The sequence below is a fragment of the Botryllus schlosseri genome, chromosome 7, assembly GCF_051294905.1.
Source record: "Botryllus schlosseri isolate E-star chromosome 7, Bs_hap1, whole genome shotgun sequence".
In the NCBI taxonomy this organism is placed as follows: domain Eukaryota; kingdom Metazoa; phylum Chordata; class Ascidiacea; order Stolidobranchia; family Styelidae; genus Botryllus; species Botryllus schlosseri.
The window spans coordinates 8,823,778-8,843,838 of record NC_137242.1 but is presented as its reverse complement, the minus strand read 5'-3'; the positions used below and the strand labels follow the sequence as shown (position 1 = coordinate 8,843,838).

Genomic DNA, 20,061 nt, shown 5'->3' with positions numbered 1-20,061 from the left:
CAGAAACAATCAACAACAGACTATTATATCTTTGTGGAATTCACAGGGGCCAATGAAAGCCACAAGAAGTCTAGCTTCGAGCCATGATTGGGAATCGGTCCTGAAGCAACGTTACCCGAATGATCACGCCAACGCCGCCCGCAGTCTAGTTAAAAACAAGTTTGAACAGGATTCGACGCTCAATAATCGTGACGCGTTTTCCATATAAATAATACTCGCTTAGCACGCGATGATTGATATATTGTACTGTACAAAAGCAACAGCTTGAGTATGATACTTGGTTACTGGGATTTTCGTGGTTTGGCAGAGCCTGCGAGGCTGATGCTTAATTTCAAGGGTGTGGACTTCGAAAACAAAAGATACAAAGATGTTACCGATTGGAAAGCCGAAAAATACGCTCTTGGATTCGATTTCCCTAACTTGCCGTATCTCATTGATGGAGATATCAAGCTAACTGAGAGCGTGGCAATATACAGGCACCTCGGCCGGAAGACGGGACTGTTCCCAAGAAGCGAAGCGGAAAATCGCGATTGTGATGTTATAGAAAGTGTTGCCAACGACTTGAGGCTGAGAATGAGCCTGATGGCGTATCTCACACCAGACATAACTAAGAATCTACAAGACACCCAATCGTTCTGTATGGAGAGAACTGGCCAAGTTGATCGTTTTCTTTCGGGAAAGCAATTCGTAGCCGGCGAACAGTTAACTTACGTGGATTTCATGCTGTTTGAGTTCCTGACTCGAATCGAAATCCTGTTCAGTGGCATTTACGAGGACAAGACTAACGTTAAACGTTACGTGCGATGTTTCAGCGCTTTGGATCCGATTGACCGATACCTAAAATCCGAGTCATATAAGACATTTCCGATCAACGGACCCGAAGCCAATTGGGGCGGAAAATGTTATGACGACAGAACGTGGTAGACAGCTTTGTCATCAGTACATTTTCACGTCATTGATTGTATATCGCGTGCACGACTGCACGTATTGCTGTCATGCGCCTTTCTTATGCCTTCCGTAACTCTTAATGTCGATTAAATAGCATACACAATGCATAAAACTGTTCATGTTAATTTACGGGATCTCTTTAAGAGGATGACGTGTGAGACTTCTAATTGCGGGTAACCTGAGCCACGGCGTCATTGCACCATCAGTCCAATACCCAATGTCACATGTTATGACTTGTGAACACATCTTGCGATAATTGCTGCCTATAAATGCCGCAAAGTTCGCCACCAGCATACAATTTGTTTGGCGGCTTGGTCCGCATCATCATTCAATCTATTTGTACCACAAGTCAATTATACCGAAGTGCATGTAGAAAAACAGTGAAGAGAAGCGGTAGGTTGGTTATAGGGTGTCGTGGTGCTGATGATTTATGAAAATATGCAGCTACGTTACAATTAGGTGATAGGCTGTTATCACTTGGTTCATGCCAATCAAACAAATAAACATTATACACCATCGGTCAATCATTGTTGTCAATCAATCTGTCAATCGTTTGAAAATCAATTATGATTGACATTGCATTGTATTGTATTAATAGGGCACAACACAGTGGAGCTTATCGCCTTTTAGGCCTCGTGCTCCACGACACAAATTTCATAATATTCAAGCATAGTGTCCTATATGGTGTCGACACAAGCAAATCGCACGGTTCGATGAAATTGTATCACGTCACAGTTTCCATTTGGCTACAGGCAATTTGACGGTGATTTTTGACCGACTTGCCGAGCATCAAATTTGATAAAACGGGTATCAATCGAAAGCTGCCGCCGCACTGATTACGAAAATATAAATTTTATTCCGCTCGCGGCCCTGGAACCCCCACAATCAGCCTCTAATTTTTCATTGTTATGGAGATTGGCATTGGGACGCAACAATGCTGTCTGGCGAAACGACAGACGCAACAATACTGTCTGGCTCCCTTTTTCTCGAGCACCTGTCTCGTTTCGCTAGACAGCATTGTTGCGTCCCAATGCCAATCTCCATAACAATGAAAAATTAGAGGCTGATTGTGGGGGTTCCAGGGCCGCGAGCGGAATAAAATTTATATTTTCGTAATCAGTGCGGCGGCAGCTTTCGATTGATACCCGTTTTATCAAATTTGATGCTCGGCAAGTCGGTCAAAAATCACCGTCAAATTGCCTGTAGCCAAATGGAAACTGTGACGTGATACAATTTCATTGAACCGTGCGATTTGCTTGTGTCGACACCATATAGGACACTATGATTCAAGGGTCTTTGGTGTCTTATGTTCTCGGGAACGTCTTTCAGTTTCAGCCTCTCTCGCACTATACTCGCAGTGATTGTTCGGTCGCTCTCACTCCGATGGGTCCCGATGGTGGTCGTTGCTGCCGACTTGTAGCTCGGCTAACTTTTTACGTCGGCGACGAGGAGCTCAGATAAACCTCCGACACGTAGAAGGTTGCTAGAACAGGGATTCGAAACCACTTCCATTGGTGTCGTGACGCTGGTGTTTAACCAACTGCGCCGCTCGCTTCCCCAATTATGATTGATATAATGCCATGCTCTCTTTATATATATATTATATATAAATCGAAAAGTAAATGGACGAGTTCGTCATTATGTTTTGAATTCCGACTGTCATTATTATTGTCGAATAACGTCACTGCAGTGTGTCGTTCACGTGACTTTAAAACAGTGGTTCTTAGCCTTGCCACCGGCGCCCCCCAAGGGGCGCTGGCGATTTTGAAGGGGGTGAAAATGCTCAGGGGGCGATATGGGGGGCGCTGGGCTCAGGGGGGCGATAAGGGGGCGCTGAAGAAAAATGGCTTCGCAGTAGATGACGTGGTAGTAGGACATATCCTTAAGGAGTATTCAGAACAAATTAACATCACAGAAAACATGTCCAATCCCGACATTTTTGGTCGCGCTACGCGACGATGTTCGCTACATATGTTTTCATAAATGTACTGGGTTATTATAATTCATATATAACAAATTGCGCGTACTTTTAGATCGCCAATTTCCCGTTATTTAAAACACTGCCGTCATGCTTGCTAGGGTTATTTTCAACAAAATGTTTCGAATTAGGTATTATATTCCACAGCGCACAGCGTATGAAAATCGAAGAAGGAGGCACTGTATATGACTTTTGATTGAGAGTGAGAGCCCCTTGTACATAACATAAGTTTTGAAGCTTTGTGCACGAAATGAATAACTAAATATATTTGTATTTGAAAGCTACAAAATTAAATCGTCAGAATATTTCTTCAACGTATCATAAAGGATGATATTATTTCGTGTTGTGGTTCACAACCTCACATGAACGTTATATAATATGAGTTGCTTTGTTTGGAATACATTTATGTTAAAATCAATAACTGGGTACAGTACTAAATTCAATGTGAGCAGATATACGCATCCCATTCTCAGTTGACTTACTTATAGTTACACAAAGCACTAAGACAAAATCCGAACCACAGGCTATATGAAACCGTACCCGATTGTTGTTTTAACAACCTTGATTAGACCCTGAATATACCAATTATTACATATTATTATATGGTTTATTATAGTCGAATGGTCCTCGAGTGCGATTAAAGCGCGAAATATTTCCAATACTAAAGTCTCAGACCTACTGTACTTTGACCTCTTACCAAGACCGAAACTGCTGCAACCCAAACCCCCGATCCGTTAGCTCGAAGGGTGCCCTAAATTTTTTCGGTGAATGAACATAGATCATGTTATGGCGACTTACCCACGGAAGAATACGCATAATTATAGAAAATAGAAACACGCATTTCGGCGTCGGCAATTACCACGCCACGATGTACGAAGACATATGAAGTTCCGGTGGATATGGGACTCCAAGAAGTTGGTCAAAAAGATCGTCAGCGAGAAAACTTTAGCCGAAGAGGATTGCCCTTATGTTGAGCATAAACTTCGATGTAGATAAGTCTAATTGTCCATATGTGATTAAATCGCTCGTGCCGAATTATCATGTCGTCGCAATCTGCACCCCACAGGACAAATAACATCCATCACAAAAAATTGTTTGCCAGTGACGAAATACTAACTTTAGTTTAATACGTTTATGCGTTTCAATATCTTTGACTGTATAGCGGACAAGAGGTAACAAAATAACATGTAACGATTTAATTGTACCAACGGGCACGCCCGAATATGTTAAATTATCAATTACGTGGCCTTCATTTTCCAATACAACAGCTCACTCAGCGCTACTGGTAAATCTGATTACGTGGGCTGAGAGGATAGAAAGTTTATAGTGACATATATATGCATTATGCAATTACAACCTATTTCAGTCAGGCATTATATAAAATTTTGGCTCCTAGGGCGACCAGGCCACATAAACTTTGCTTACCATTGAAATCACGCGACAGGGTTCTTGGGTGCGAAGACCACACGAGTTTGGTTTATCACGCTATGGGTGACCAAGATAATCATTTGTTTAGAGGGGCTGACAAAGTGCTGTTACGGCCCTCCATCTGACCCATTGTCTTTATTACAGTCCATACAATATGAGGTGGGGGGCGCTGGAGCACGATAATTTTTGAAAGGGGGCGCTGGAAGAAAAAAGGTTAAGAACCACTGCTTTAAAACGTTTGAACGGACAAGGATATTTATAATTATAACGACATCAATGTCATACCTAATTCATATCGCTTATATGTAGATATCTCCAGTTTGGTGGTTTGGCAATGGAAGCACTTCGTAGTGTTTATATCAGTGGTTTTTATCTTTACTAGGGTGCGGAACACTACGCTAATCTGCAAGCAAAAATCTACCACAATACACGTTTAACTACAGATCTAATACATTACCATACCTACCGGTTCACGGAATTAACTTTGCAGCAGCAGGGTATTAATAGAACAAAACCATTAATATATAATTTTCACACAAAACCAAAACATTGTTATGAATATTTATTGGGAATCAGTGTGACTTCGGATGATCCTTTTCAGATACCAGTTCAGTCACGCGTGGTTTCACCAGAGAAGTGTCATCGCATTGTTCGGTCGAAACGCAACAGCGTAATCCCAATTACAAATTAAGTTATAAATCAGGGGTCTCCGACACGAGGCCAGCGACCTGATTCGAGATTTCAGAAGAACGCTTAGTAAAGCAATTTGAAATGATGAAATTGTTTTTTCTCAATATTTCTCACTAGCTGATATACGGCTTCGGCAATGGCAAAAGCATTCCATATGGAGGAAGAATTAGCTGATATGAATGGGCAATTGGGCATATTGCCTTGACGTGTCGGCAAACCACCGTTTGTTGGTTATTTATGTTGTCGCAAAATTAATTGTTAAATCCTATACGTTCTTATAGTTCTTACTTACTTAGCTTACGTTCCTTTTTTACTTAACCTACGTTGTTATTACGTTCCTTCGGTTGTATGTTGATTTTAGTGTACGACGTGCCAGCTATGTACATTTCGTTGTATGTTGATATCACCGTACTACGTGCCAGCTATCTTCATTCGGTTGTATGTTGCTGCTGCTGGTGTCCGGTCAATACCGAGAAAACCATTACCGAGAATGCCATTACCGAGAATCGACACCACCGAGAATGGACATTACCGAGAATGGACACCACAGAGAATGGACATTAGCGAGACTGGACACCACAGAGAATGGACATTACCGAGAATGCAATATATGCAATGCAGGCATGTTATGCATATGAACAGGTCGTGTGTGTGCATCACGGCGTTGCCACATTCGGTATCGATGTTCACTTGTTCTGGTATAAATTTATTGGCAGCGTCGGTCCCAGTAAGCTATATTCTTGACATTAGCCATTCTCGGTAATGTCCATTCTCGGTGGTGTCCATTCTCGGTAATGTCCATTCTCGGTAATGTTCATTCTCGGTAATATCCATTCTCGGTAATATCATTCTCGGTAATGTCCATTCTCGGTAATGGTTTTCTCGGTAATAGTATAGAATCGCTGCTGCTGTACTAGGTGTCTGCTATCTTCGTGTAAACTGTATGTTGCTGTTCTACGAGTCAGCTATCCTCATTTGAATCCGACTTGAACGTGTTATTAAACTGGTGGGAAACATGTATGAATAACAAGGATTAGGCATTAGAAACCGTAGATAATCCATTAGACAGGCTTCTGCACCTATAATTGACAGCAGAGGATTCAGACTGCCGCGCAGAAACAAGTTTTTCAGCAAATACCGTCTCTTGCGAACCCCAATATCGATTCTTTTGTCGCTGAAAAGTGTCGTGAGGTATTGTGCGCAGCTCATAGTTCAAAATAGAAAAGGGATGAGCATGATATGTTTTACATGTATTTCATGTAAATTATTATTTATTTTGTGGTGACTATGCCCGTCACCCATGTTAGAAAGCACTGTGTTGTATTGACGTAGTAAGGTTTTAAAGACGTGGCCTATTGAAATCATGCGGCCCGCGGCCTCTGCAAAGTTTGAAAAGTGACCCGCGACCCGTTTCGAGTTGGGGATCCCTGTTATAAATAATGGAGATAGAATAGGATGAGAATTGGATTTCGAACCCAAACATCGCTTGCGTACGCCACTGCTGCACACTTGCACAGTGTACAATGTACAAAATTGTACGTACATACATGCACATCGGACACCAGTACCACTACTGTACCACTACTGTACGAGTACTACCACTACTCGACTACTCGGGCCTAATTATCTGCGACCAATTACCTGGCCAAGACAGGCGTGTCATCACAAATCATATGTACGAGTTTGGTGTTTGTCACTGCCTTGACTTCCAAGGAATCCCTAAGAATGGCTCAGTGAACGCGTAATGGGCATGAAATATAAATATATTCTCGTTTGACGCCGTTTCCGCCTAAGCAATTCAAGGTCATGTTTCTGTTGACCGTGTAAGGAAGCTCTGTCAGCGTCACTTAATCATTTTACTTCCTATCCAGCCGCCGTCTACACAGCACATACCACCACGATTTACCGTAAGATTGCTGAGTCAGTACGCTTTACCAATCTACCACATAGTTTGATTGTTGTCGTCGGTAACATGCGCCGAAACAGACAATGTTCACGGAGAGCAGAAATTACGGTAACATTCCCGAGAACAGGTCGTGTTCACACCTATTTAGAGTTGCCGCGAACATATGTTCATTAAGTCGCTGTTCCGGTAAATTCGCGGGGAATCTTGGCCAGTATGAGCATTGAACATGCTCCCCCGTAAATGTTGATAGTTACGAAATCATGTCAGTGGGGTGTTCCAGTTGTTATATGCTTCGACTTGGTGAGGAGCTCAGTGTCACTGATTTGTAGAAAGCGATATGTCTATTGTCAACCGAAGCTTACAAAGACCATCGGGAGGCGTCCTGGAATGAATAGAACTGCAGATCATCTGCGTATGAGGAAGTCGGGTTGTCTTTATGATTGGTGTATAAGCTATAACTAGTTTGAACTATGTAATGAAAATGAATGATGCTCTTGCTTGACCAGACTGTGTCTGCTCTGCTGGTTCATTTTGTTCAAGAAAGAAATAACAACTCAATGCACAGTACCACCTATTTTCATCAGGATCATCCAGGCGGCCAGCAAATAGATCAGATATAAGTTACACTTGCCCAGAGTTGGTCAGTAACGAAGTACTCCTACTTTTTGGAAGTACTCAAGTAGTTTCCCTCTACTTCTGGCACTTACTCAAGTAGATCTGATTTTCTCTACTTCTACTTCGTATTATTTGTGATCTACTTACTTACTTTTCGCTATTTTCAGTTTGTCAAGTAGAAGTGGTTTATTCCCCCAATACGAAAGATAGCCTGAGGAATTTCGGGGCTGTTTTCACGGAGTACCAACATTTAATATTGATATAAGTCAAGTAAAGCCCAGAAATTTTGTTGCTATTCGCGCACAGTATAGTTATGGAGTGAGAAATATGTTTTCACGAAAGTACCAGTGAATATAATTTAGGTACCGGCGGGGCCTACGATAACTTATCGTTATCGTTATCGTAGGCCCCGGTACCGGATTGCTTGGTTCCGCTGACACCGCATTGTCGCCCATATCAAATATATTTCATCACAGTAAATATGGCCCACCATAACGTTTGAAACTACCGTTTTACGATCCAGAAATTACCTATCATATCGTAATCTAGCAGCCCGTTACGTGTCTTGCTAATCTGGAAAATCCAGCCTTTTTGAACGTTACACCTGTTTTAGCAGATCAACTTTGAAGCTTTATGGACAAAAGACATGAAATATATTTCCAGCTTCTTAGAAGTGGTATTTGTATTTCACTTTCAATTACGAGTATCACACTTTGATTTCTAATTATTTTCAGTTCTTTCGTCTGCAGAACATGCATGTTGAAGTCAAAAAGCAAGTGTAGTAATGCCTCTATTTTCCGAAAATAAAGCTACACTAAATATAACTTTTACGATCCACAATATTTGTTATTAACGTATACTAATCGCGCAAAGTGATGGAACCGTATTCGATACAACTTCTACGTATAGCTCTTCTCCTAAACTTGGGGCCTTATAATATGGGGTGGGGCGCCATGCCATGATATTCTCTAAAACGGGGTCTTCTAGTAAACAAAGGGTTAGTATCGCATTTTCATATAAATACTATAATTTGCATCCCATGATTCGAAAGAATGCTTATTTTGTCGGAAATTGCTACCTCCTGGATGCATCAATACGAATCAAGCTCTTTGTACCCTGTGCATAGCTCAATTCTCAGCTTTGGACAGTCCATGCGAACGAATTAGGACTGTTTTCAAAACTACTTACTTACTTGAGTAGATTTAAAGTCAGTCAATTCTACTTCTACTTCAAGTAGTTTTAGGTGGCTTGTTGAAGAAGTACTTCTACTCGTACTTGAGTAGATTTTTCGTCGCTACTTCTACTTCTGCTTGAGTAGCTTTCTTGACTACTTTGACCACCTCTGCACTTGCCTAACGTTGAATAACAGAGCAAGGACTTGGTAGTATAGCTTCATGAGAACGTACTTTAAAACCAAATAATGATTCATTTCCATCCTTAAATTAGGAAGAGTGAAGGCAGAGGCGAGAACGCAGTTATGGCTTGGATGAGTGAGTACTGAGTAGTCATGGTTAACCAATCCGTTTGTACAATTTCAATTGTGGTTAGTGAGTCAGAGCTAAATACATCATTTCTGCTGTGTTGCCGCTATCAATGCAGATGTTACCAAATCCTATATTCAGTATATGAAGGTGACTAACCTCCGCACAACATCTCCCTCACATGCCTGTAACGAAATTGCCATGAGTTTAAATTAGCTGCCCAATTAGTGTTAAGTCATGAATTTTCCAGGCAACTCGCCCAATTAGTAACTGCATCATTTGGAGATCGTGTTGCCTTTTTGGCCCTGCTCTCTTTACAAAACCAATAAAAAAAAGCTGGCTATGATGTGAGCAATGAGCAATGAGCATAGAGAAGAAATATTCAAGAAAAATGCCTCCCCATTTCATTAACCACGAAGATCTAAGTTTCTGCAGATAGCCGACTTCGAAATATACGCAGCTTGAATGAACAGACTGTTACCGTAAGTAAGTGAAAGGTTTGATTGACAGCATTCTGGGAACAAAGCTGTTCACTGTTCAATGTTCAATGTTCCTCTTCATTGTTCATACTCAGTCCGCCCGTAAAATTTCCGAAAATAAGCGCGTTCATACCGCCTCGGAAAACCAGTATCATATTCACATAAAGGGGTTCCGCTAAGCATTTTTGAGAAAAGTTATTCCCAGAACCACGACATGAATAGTTACGGTGGCGTAGAGTAGTACACAATAAGTAGCACCAAGGATGTAATATCAGCTAATGGATATATGTCAATTGTGTAAATGTATGTTTTACTTTGGAATAGTGTAAGACACTGTTGTTTTCATATAAAGTATGAACGCATTGCCATATAGCTGATCCGTTCATGTGCTTTACATACTTGAAGCTAAGCCAGCTTCGCGCGCCTGTTTGCCTTGATTGCCCGCGGCGTCGTTTATTTTCATTTTCATCGCTACACTTCCTATTTCGATCAGGTTCGTGCCTAGGATACCAGACCAGGCAATTATACAATCGAGCAATTTTCTAATTAAAGAAGAGCGGCAAGTAATCCTATACCTACCAATATGAAGCTTGGTTATTGGGATCTTCGAGGCAGGGCTGGGCCAGCACGGCTAATACTGGCATACAAGGGAGTCAATTACGAAGACGTGAGGTACAAAGTCAGCGTTAGCGATCCATCTCAAAGCCCATGGTTCACAGTGAAGGAATCGTTCGGATTCGCGTTTCCCAATCTACCATACCTTATCGATGGCGAAGTGAAGCTAACGGAAAGCTGGGCTATCACGCGATACTTGGCCCGTAAATTTGACCTGGCGCCAACTAGCGATACTGAAGAGCAAAATTACGATATGGTAGCTGGGGTGATTCAAGATCTAATTGTTTCAATTGCTACTCTAGCGTACGGCAAAGACATAGCCGATAAGCTGGATAACACGCTGATTAAGCAATTGGCAAAATTCAAATTGTTGGATAAATTCTTAACGGGTCGGGTTTTTGTGGCAGGCACTAGATTGACATACATTGACTTTGTGGCGTACGAAGCCATGGACTGGCATCGTCTGCTGTATACGGATATATTCAGCGACCTCAGTAATTTGCAATCTTATATGAAACGCTTTGAAACTCTGCCAACAGTTGCTGCTCATTTTAATTCTGACAACTACAAGAAGTTTCCGATATTTTCTCCACTTGCAACTTGGGGAGGCAAAGATCACGACGACAGGACCTGGTGACGAAGAAAGTAGAATCATTCTCGACTGAATGGGAATGAATCGTCATATCCTTTGATAAATACGCGAAATCGGGACGAAAGTCTTCAATGCAGTAAAATCTGTACGCATATACGAAACAGTTGAACGTCAGCATTGTGAAATGAATAATACATCATGCCAGATAGAAACTATTTCCTTTTCCCAATAAATTATACGTACGTCATATCGCGAAATATATGACTATGTGCAGGGTGCACGGCAATATAGTACAAAGAACAAGAGAATATCATGCGGTCCTACCACAGGAGTCGAGTGTAGGTACGACGGTAGAATAATATAACGAGGTTGTCAGTAAGGAAGTGTCTGATTCTACATTTTCGGAGTACTCCTGCAGGTTTTATCTACTCGCGCTACTGAGCCCAGTGATAGGGTGTAGAATGCGAACACATTTGAGTTTGAGACCTCTGACTTAAATGATATGTTTCGATTTTTGAATTCCCACGCGCTGCTGCAAAGCGAAAGTCACAATTTATTCACCAGCGCTTTTAGAAGCACTTACGACGACGAGGTGGACTTTTTGGAGTTGGCTGCGAAAATTGTCATGCCACATACTTTCGAATTAGGGATCATATAAATCAGAAGATTGCTAGCTTTTCGTACAAACCAATATGAGGTCTCTAGGACGTACAAAAATTAGGATATGATCATATGAAGTTGTTCAACTTGAGATTTTAAAAGGGTTTAAGAAGCTGCGGTGCGGAGCGTTTGATCGTAGTGCAACAGCGTTTGATGTTTTACAGTGGTTAGTCAATGCAAAGCTACTTGATTCGACACCACATTTAAGCTCATGTCTGAAACTTTATCTGACCATTGGTGTTTCAATTGCGAGCTGTATGAGGAGCTTCTCAAAGCGCAAACTGATTAAGCCTTATTTACGTTCTAACATGAATGATGATCGGTTATCAGCTCTATCCATTCTGTCTATAGAAAGAGACTACGTTCAAAAACTTGAATTTAAGGATGTTATCCCTGATTTTGCTTTGAGGCCGCTATTGAGTTTCTATTTGCACAATACATTCGTTCGCTATTTCTTGTCTTTATTATTTTTGGCCTTATGAACGTTGAGACGGTGAGGCTGAGACGCGGCATACTATTTGTAATTATTTTTACTGACAAGATTGCTTGAACATGAATCTATGTCGAAATTTTCTGCGGTCTACTTATTGGGGGCGGCATTTTTAGCGAGAGCCAGGGGCGGCAGCTCATGCTGCTACGCCAGTGCATATATAGGCCTAGTAATATGAATTTCCTGTTCGAAACGGAGCAAGAGGGCATACATTGCGCTATATCATGAAACTAGGTTACTGGGATCTCCATGCACTAGCGAAAAACTTACTACAGTCTTTTCAAATCATTCGATTGGGCAACATCGCAATTTCTACCACAGGCGCTATAATGAGCAGGGTATAAGTAAGTATTTCGGGTAGCCCAGAAGAGCCATTCGCGATTCGCGAATCAAGAGACCGAACGTTATTTTTCCTTTTACGACCTTTTTACCCCTTTGATTTTGATTCGTTGTCGCTTTGTGGCCTCATCTGCAAATCTAAACACATTCTTGGAATCGGCAGGTTGCTTTCATCTCAGGAAGTTTTGCTGATTGCGGGCCTTCGGTAAAATCTCAATATATATGCTACGTGGGTATTTGATAGCGTTATTTACCTATTCCGAGTAATGATCATAAACCCGATAAATATCCGGGTTTGTATATTGAAACCCGATCTGTAAACACTAACCAATTCCCGGATATTCAGAAGCAACATGAAAACAATTCCCGGATATTCAGAAGCAATATGAAAACAGAGTGGAATGCCGGCTATCATTGTGATACTATATTGCAGAATAGAATCACTAAGCCGTTCACCGTCATTAAAAATGATCAGGCAGATAAGGATATTTATAGTATCAATTTGATCAACGCTATACCTACTTGGCATGGCGTGTATGTCTTCAGTTCCAGAAGCTGCAGGGCACAATGTGAATATTCATAAGGATTATATTTGCCTATATATTATTTGACCATTTGGAAATGATCACACCTCGGAGTATTTAAATACATTGCAGCGGATTCGCAGATATTCGCAGAAGTCTGTTGAAGTGGGCATGTAATGTTAATATATGATCTGATCTCTTTTGATATTATAGATAACAAACCTACCGCAGGTTAGTTATCGATTGATTGATATCCATTTACGCCTGGACAAACAAGGTTATGCTTCATTGACGATGCGTCTGAGCGTTGTCGGCATCAGCCGTTTTTTCCTTACGTAACGTAGACTTGTAGAGCACCGGTTCAAATCGTACGCTTTATTATTGTGGTATCACTCGGCGTGATTGAATTCGCTTTTATTGAAAACGTAGCGAAACACTTCTACCTAGTAACAAGCAGACTGAGGTTATGTAATAAGCGAAGAGAATATCCTACCAACCAGGATATATGTTTTAATTTGTAATAGTGTAGGGTCTGCTACTTCCAAATAGAGTATAAGCAAAACACATTCCAATATCACAGAGACAGTCGTGTGCTTTATATATTTGTGACGTAACTGCTGCTAAGCTCAGATATCCTTGAATATCTTCGCCCGAGGTGTAGCTGTAGCTTGTCCACCTTCATCTTTAAACTTTATCTCTATTCCCACCAGGTGACCTCGGAAAATAGCAGGTAATAGGGCAATCGATGTGACCTGTGATTTAAGAAGAGGAACAAAAATCCGATAAAGTATGAAGCTTGGCTATTGGGATATTCGAGGCAGGGTTGGGCCAACACGGCTCATGTTGGCATACAAGGAAGTCGATTATGAAGACGTGAGATACAAATTCAACGTTTCTGATCCAGCTGAAAGGCAATGGTCTAAAGAAAAGGAAACGTTCGGATTCGCATTCCCCAATTTACCGTATCTTATCGACGGAGACGTGAAGCTAACCGAAAGCTGGGCGGTCATGCGCTATTTGGCTAGAAAGTTCGACCTGGTGACAACTAGCGATTGCGAGGAGCGCGATATTGACATGGTGGCCGGGGTGCTTCAAGATCTAATCGCCGCAATTGGTACTCTGGCGTACGGCAAAGAAGTAGCGGAAAAACGGGAAGGCACGCGGACTACGCAACTGGCAAAATTCAAATTGCTGGATAAGTTTTTGGCGGGACGGGATTTTGCGGCTGGCGCCAAATTGACGTACGTGGACTTCGTGGCGTACGAAGTCATGGATTGGTACCGCATGCTATATCCGAGTATATTCACCGACCTGAATAATTTGCAATCGTACATCAAAAGATTTGAAGCTCTGCCAACAGTAGCTGCTCACATTAGTTCTGATAAATACAAGAGATTCCCGATATTTGCTCCAATGGCTTCTTGGGGAGGCAAGGATCACGACGACAGGACCTGGTAACGAGTAAAATAAAATCTCCATCGAATGGCTGCGAATGAACTGACCGCTGACCTTTATAAAAATTCGGCATTTTGACTTACAGTGTTCAACTCAGTAAAATTTACTACAACACAAAAGCAGTTTACCGTCGGCATTATTATAGATTTTGCACGTCATGCCCGCAAAATGCATATCTCCGTTTCCTTTTCGCAATAAACAATAATCTGTACAGATTGTCGTGAAACGTAGGCTACATATTAGTGCGGAGCATGGACCGGAGCCGGATTGGATATACGGCCGCATTTTTATCAATTTTGGCTGGAGCCGGATCAGTACTGTTTCTGATACCACCGGAGCTGGAACAGTACTTTTTGGATCCGGGTATAATCTTTATTGATAAGCATGACTTTTGTAACTAAATAACTACTAACCAACCACACACAAGTAACCGCCAAGCTAGTCCGAAAATAAACGAGCCATATTTATAAATTCACGGAACCACAGTACCGTGTAGGGCGGATCCGGATTTTATGTCCGGCCAGAGCTGGATTAGTACTTTTCCTGATAGGGCCAGAGCTGGAGCAGAGAATTTGTCGATCCGCTCCGGACTACTATAGGCTACTATGTATACCAGTGGTCGGGAACCTTTTTTTTTCAAAGAGCCATAATGGACCTAGTTTTTCCATTTGAACTCCAAAAGAGTCATGCATGCAAATCAGCTGTTACGTCACAATTGAAAATTCGTGACGTCATGGTAGCACCAATTCGAACTCACTACATGGGATCCGTCGAGTGCGCCACATTTTCTCAGAAAAAATGGTATTTTTATTGTACGAAAATAAAGCTCGAAACGAGAGGTAAGGCACAGACGGGCCAAACCCCACTATTGATAACGCAATCCATCGTAAATAGCTCAGAATTTATTATAACTGATATTAATCGAATGTAACTGATACACTGATTCCGAAAATCAAAATACTGATCGACTTCTCCATTCTTAAAGTATTCGACCAATCAAGAACGTGGATAGCTATGGCGTTGTTTGTCATTCGAGTTTGTAATTGTGAATGTCACGTCCACGGCAGTTCATCTTTCACCGTAGATTAGAAACACAATGTGTATTTGAAAACTGCGTTGTGATATGGACGTTGCCATGTCTGTTATGCTCTTTGATTATTCAACGTATTGCACAATCCAAGATTTCGAGTCGGGTACCTAGAATTCGCCAGAGGTTTTGGTCGCTGGCGCGACAGTAACTTGAATTTGAGGATTTTCGAAAGAGGGGGTCCGAGCCCCTAAACCTGAAGACAGCATTGTCTTAAACTCTCAAGGACGTGTTTAATTGTTTAAACTGCCTCGAGAATAATTATTCTGGCCGTGATGAAAATTTACTAACAAGTCAATACGGTACAAAAATAAATATATGACAAAGAGCCATATCTTATACCCAAAAGAGCCATATATGGCTCGCGAGCCATAGGTTCCCGACCACTGCATATACAGTGTGCTCGTGGGAGGATTAAGAATGACGCAATACAATCGAATGTGGTGCGGCCACACCATGTAGCAGTGTTGAAAAGACTCCATCATGACTCGCCTCGAGGCAACTTTTTCCTATGACTTTTTTTGATTTGACTCGGCGTTTTAGAATAACGGATTCACTCGTGACTCGGAGTGAAATTTACGAGTCAATTTCAAGTCATCAAGTAATTATTGTCGATAAAGTCGCTCCACCTTGTATGCGTTCGGTTTCGTAACTTATATCTGCGCTGGTGCGAACTGCTAGAGCAACCAGTCATCAGTGGTGGTCCGTTATACTGAGCCTCCATTGGTATATCTTAAACTTGTTGACTGCAAAGGAAGTGATCAGAGCTCATAGTTTACGTTTTCGTAAAGTATATACATAGTAGCAAAGTAATCTAACAGAAATGTTAGGCCTGCCATATTTTCAAATCCCCATGAGAGGACAAGTAAAACGGAAGCAGTATTGTCAGGTTTGAGTTTCATAAAGTTTGCATTTTTTTGGTAGTTACAGGCCAAAAACTTTACAATAACAGACACAACAACAATAAATTCAAACTTATTTTTAAATGGATTATTCGTATCTGGCAGACAAGCGCGGGATGCGTCTCCCATAAAAGTCTCATTAAAGGTATAAGCAAACTAACCGCATGAAGACATTTGAGACAAATCCTCAAAGGACCATTCACTTCTCCTGAGAAAATAGAATAAATCATCCTAAAAGAGGGCATATGGTAGCCTCAGCATTTTTCGCATTTCGAGTTAGTTGCTTATACACCATTCAACAAAGACTTTTAAGTGAGACGTTGTATATATTTACCGTAAAATACTGCATAGCCATGAAACAAGCTGAGTTGATGGTTTTCCAACGAATTGCCCTGCCTGCTCTACCTTCTTGATTGCTACTGCTGCATACAGTTTTCGACGTTCTCTGTAACGTGTGGGCCTTTATACATGCGAGTGGTGTTTTAAAACACTTGTGTTTAGTAGTTTTCAAAAAGCTGTATAATTATGTCGCAATTGTGTCAATACTTCCGAAAAGAAAACAGCATTCAGTATAAGCCTGAAGACGATTTGCACCAGATCTAGTTGACCTATGCGATATGGAATGGTTAGAACCAGCAAAATCATCGTTGGATGTTTTGATGATCATGACCACCGATCATAAAAGTGCTGCATACCGACAAATTACTGGTTGAACATATTTTTTGTCCGTTTTTTTCGTCAAGGAACCATATTTTCTCTATATTTTCAATTGTCAATATCAATCAATTATGACGTTAAAATTAAAGATTCGTGACGCTGTGACTAAAGAAACATGTTTTCAACATGCTTGTTTTATATTGTTTTCATCAAAGATTTAAAGTCAATCGTAAGAATCATACTTTCGGGTCTGAAAGGGTGGGGTCACCACCACAGATGGGGATCTGAAAGTACGACTTGCCACCGCGGGTTTTCGATACGACATGCCACCTCAACATAAGACACGATGGCGTCATGCCACCGATCGTACTAACTACTTGTGTAACTTTTGTTTTGCTTCATTTTTGTAGCTTTTGCTGGAACTAGGAAGGAAATGTAAAACATCATCAAAGTCAATCGTAAGAATTATACTTTCGGTTTTCTTGCCGACAAAAATGTCCTCTTTTTGGGAACCAAAAGTATATGGTAAGCCTCGCAGTTTTGAATGCGATCCATGTTTCATATAATAATATCTACGTATAGATAAATATTGAATTGGGATATCACTTTCTATTGTCATTAGTGTGTTTGCCGAACGACTTTAGTTAGTTTGATCTGTATCCACAAATAGAATTTTCAATCATGACGGGGCATTTTAGTGATGTACGTAAGGCAGCGACTTGGGTAACATTCAGTACCATATAGTGTTCGTTGGAACGTACCAAGAGTGCTTACACTGCGCTATATCATGAAACTAGGTTACTGGGATATACGTGGCCGCGCTGGATGCGCGCGTCTTATGCTGGCGTACAAGGGAACAAAGTACGAAAATGTGCAATATACGTTCAACAAATCTGATATAAATCAATGTCAGTGGTTCAAGGAGAAGGAATCTCTTGGACTCGCGTTTCCGAATCTTCCTTACCTGATAGACGACGACGTAAAGCTGACAGAGAGCGGGGCAATAAACCGATATCTGGCGCGTAAATTGGACCTGAGTAGTATAGTAGATCTCTCGCATGACGCAATGGGTTCTTATGGGCGGGGTGGTGACTCGTATTGAAAACCCGGGGTGGTGACTCGTACTTTCAGACCCCCCTTGTGGTGGTGAGTCGTAATGGGTTCTTATGGACGCGGTCGTGATTCGTACTTTCGGGTATAGGCTGCGGCGGTGACTCGTATTGAAATACTCGTGGTCGTGATTCGTACTTTCGGGCATAGGCTGCGGCGGTGACTCGTATTGAAAACTCGGGGTCGTGATTCGTACTTTCAGGTATAGGCTGCGGCGGTGACTCGTATTGAAATACTCGCGGTCATGACTCACCTTTTTTGCTATAGGCGGTAGCGGTGATTCGCCCTTTCGGGTATAGTCAACCCTCGCGCTGTGTTGAAGAAGTATCAGGAATAGTAAATAGTCACGTGATTGATTCTTAGTTAATGTGTATATTACAAATTATTAAATATGACCGATTCGAGTTAATCCCAACGTTTGCGGTGAGTACGACAATGATATATCGTTATTCTTATGGACGCGGCGATGATTCGTACTTTCGTTGATAGAATGCTAGCGGCATGTCGTACTTTCACCAAAAAGGGTGTGAAATAGTTTGCTAAATCTAGGAATCAGTCGCTTGGTTTACCACGGAACCGGCGTAGACGGCGATTCTAATACCAACAATAGCCGCGTTCACATATTAACACTCCAAATAGGTGTGAAATAGTTTGCAAACCCTGCGTTCGCTGACAAGATAATGTCTCAGACATACGCGACTTGATGTTACAGGCATATCGATCGCTCACGCGGTGAAATTTTCGTAAGCAGTTTGACACAGAGCTTGATTTCACTCGTACGATTTAATAAGTAACGAATAACAGACCGCCAGTGTCGGTAACTTGAATAGCGACAAATTGTCACTTATTTCCGCTCTAACCCTAATCCTTTGTGAAGTGAACGCTTATTCAAAAGGGTGTGATATCATTTCAAAATCCTACGACACTCACAGGGTAATGCTTCAGACAAAGCGATCCCTCATGCCCGCTCACAAGGTAATATTTCCGTAATTAGTTTGTCACAGAGTCGTCGCAGACGGTGATTCGTAAACCAACAATTTGACACTTTCTGGTATGGTCGCTATATGTTTTTGACACTTTGTCCGTGTTTGACTTTAGTTGTATTATAAGAATCATGCGAATATTCAAGCAATGTATCAATTGAATGAAATGAAACTCACTACACAGCTCAAGTTGATTCGTATTTGAATGTGTTGATCCGGTACAATTCTAATTAATTTGAGAAATCTTTTTAACGTGATCTTCTGATTCGACCGTAACCTGAATATTACTGACGCCGACTTTCAGTCACATTGAATTATTCACACATTCCACGCCGCTGTTTTAACAGTTATAGAATCAATACCAACTATCTCTAACCCGATAATATTCAATCATTTTGGTAATTTACCAACTTTAAATCCATTCGCGGATGTACTAAAGGTAAATCCAAATAATCCAAAATGAAATATTTGGACTTTGACATAGTCTGAATTGAAATAGATTGACAAACATGACTACCAACTTTCCCGCAGTCCCATTTCGATATTATATGCACATTGATTTGAAACAAGTAATGAAACATTACAACTCTATTCGCGATCCCGCTTTCCGTTTGTCAAAGAGATATTTTAACATCTTACCATACTCAAAATAATTCTTCACAACATTGACAATTGTTAAAAATCTAGTTTTCACTTACTTGATTATATCACTACAACTCACAAACTTGAATTAATTCATCCTGGCTGTATTCGTATGATCGGTCTTTTTTATTCGATTGTAAAGGTCGTTACTATTCTGAAGACAAAGTATTTACTAATCGGTACATATACGATTTGACTTGGACATATTATATTTTGAGTATACGAGATTTGAATGTCCGAACAATAACTGAGAATTAATTTATCACAATTAAATCCGTATATTACAGCGTAAAAGATATTGGGGGGTCAGCAACTCTGTACGGTCGTAGTTACAACCACATTAACTAATCTACCCAGGCAACTCGTCATGATCATTCCTGAAATCAACACAAACACGACCACTGACTTGAGTTAACCGCGAAACAGCATCAAGTTTTAAATCCGCTTGCAGCTGACGGATTATTCGAATGCATCGATGGA

At 41.1% G+C, this 20,061-nt stretch overlaps 3 pseudogenes; all 3 read left to right on the top strand.

The window, feature by feature from the left end:
* The first annotated feature begins 270 nt into the window (after positions 1–270).
* On the top strand, positions 271–924 carry LOC145443480 (glutathione S-transferase pseudogene; annotated as a pseudogene).
* An 8,845-nt stretch (positions 925–9,769) lies between these two features.
* On the top strand, positions 9,770–10,979 carry LOC145443029 (glutathione S-transferase Mu 1 pseudogene; annotated as a pseudogene).
* A 2,555-nt stretch (positions 10,980–13,534) lies between these two features.
* Positions 13,535–14,203, top strand: LOC145443479 (glutathione S-transferase 2 pseudogene; annotated as a pseudogene).
* Positions 14,204–20,061: the final 5,858 nt, after the last annotated feature.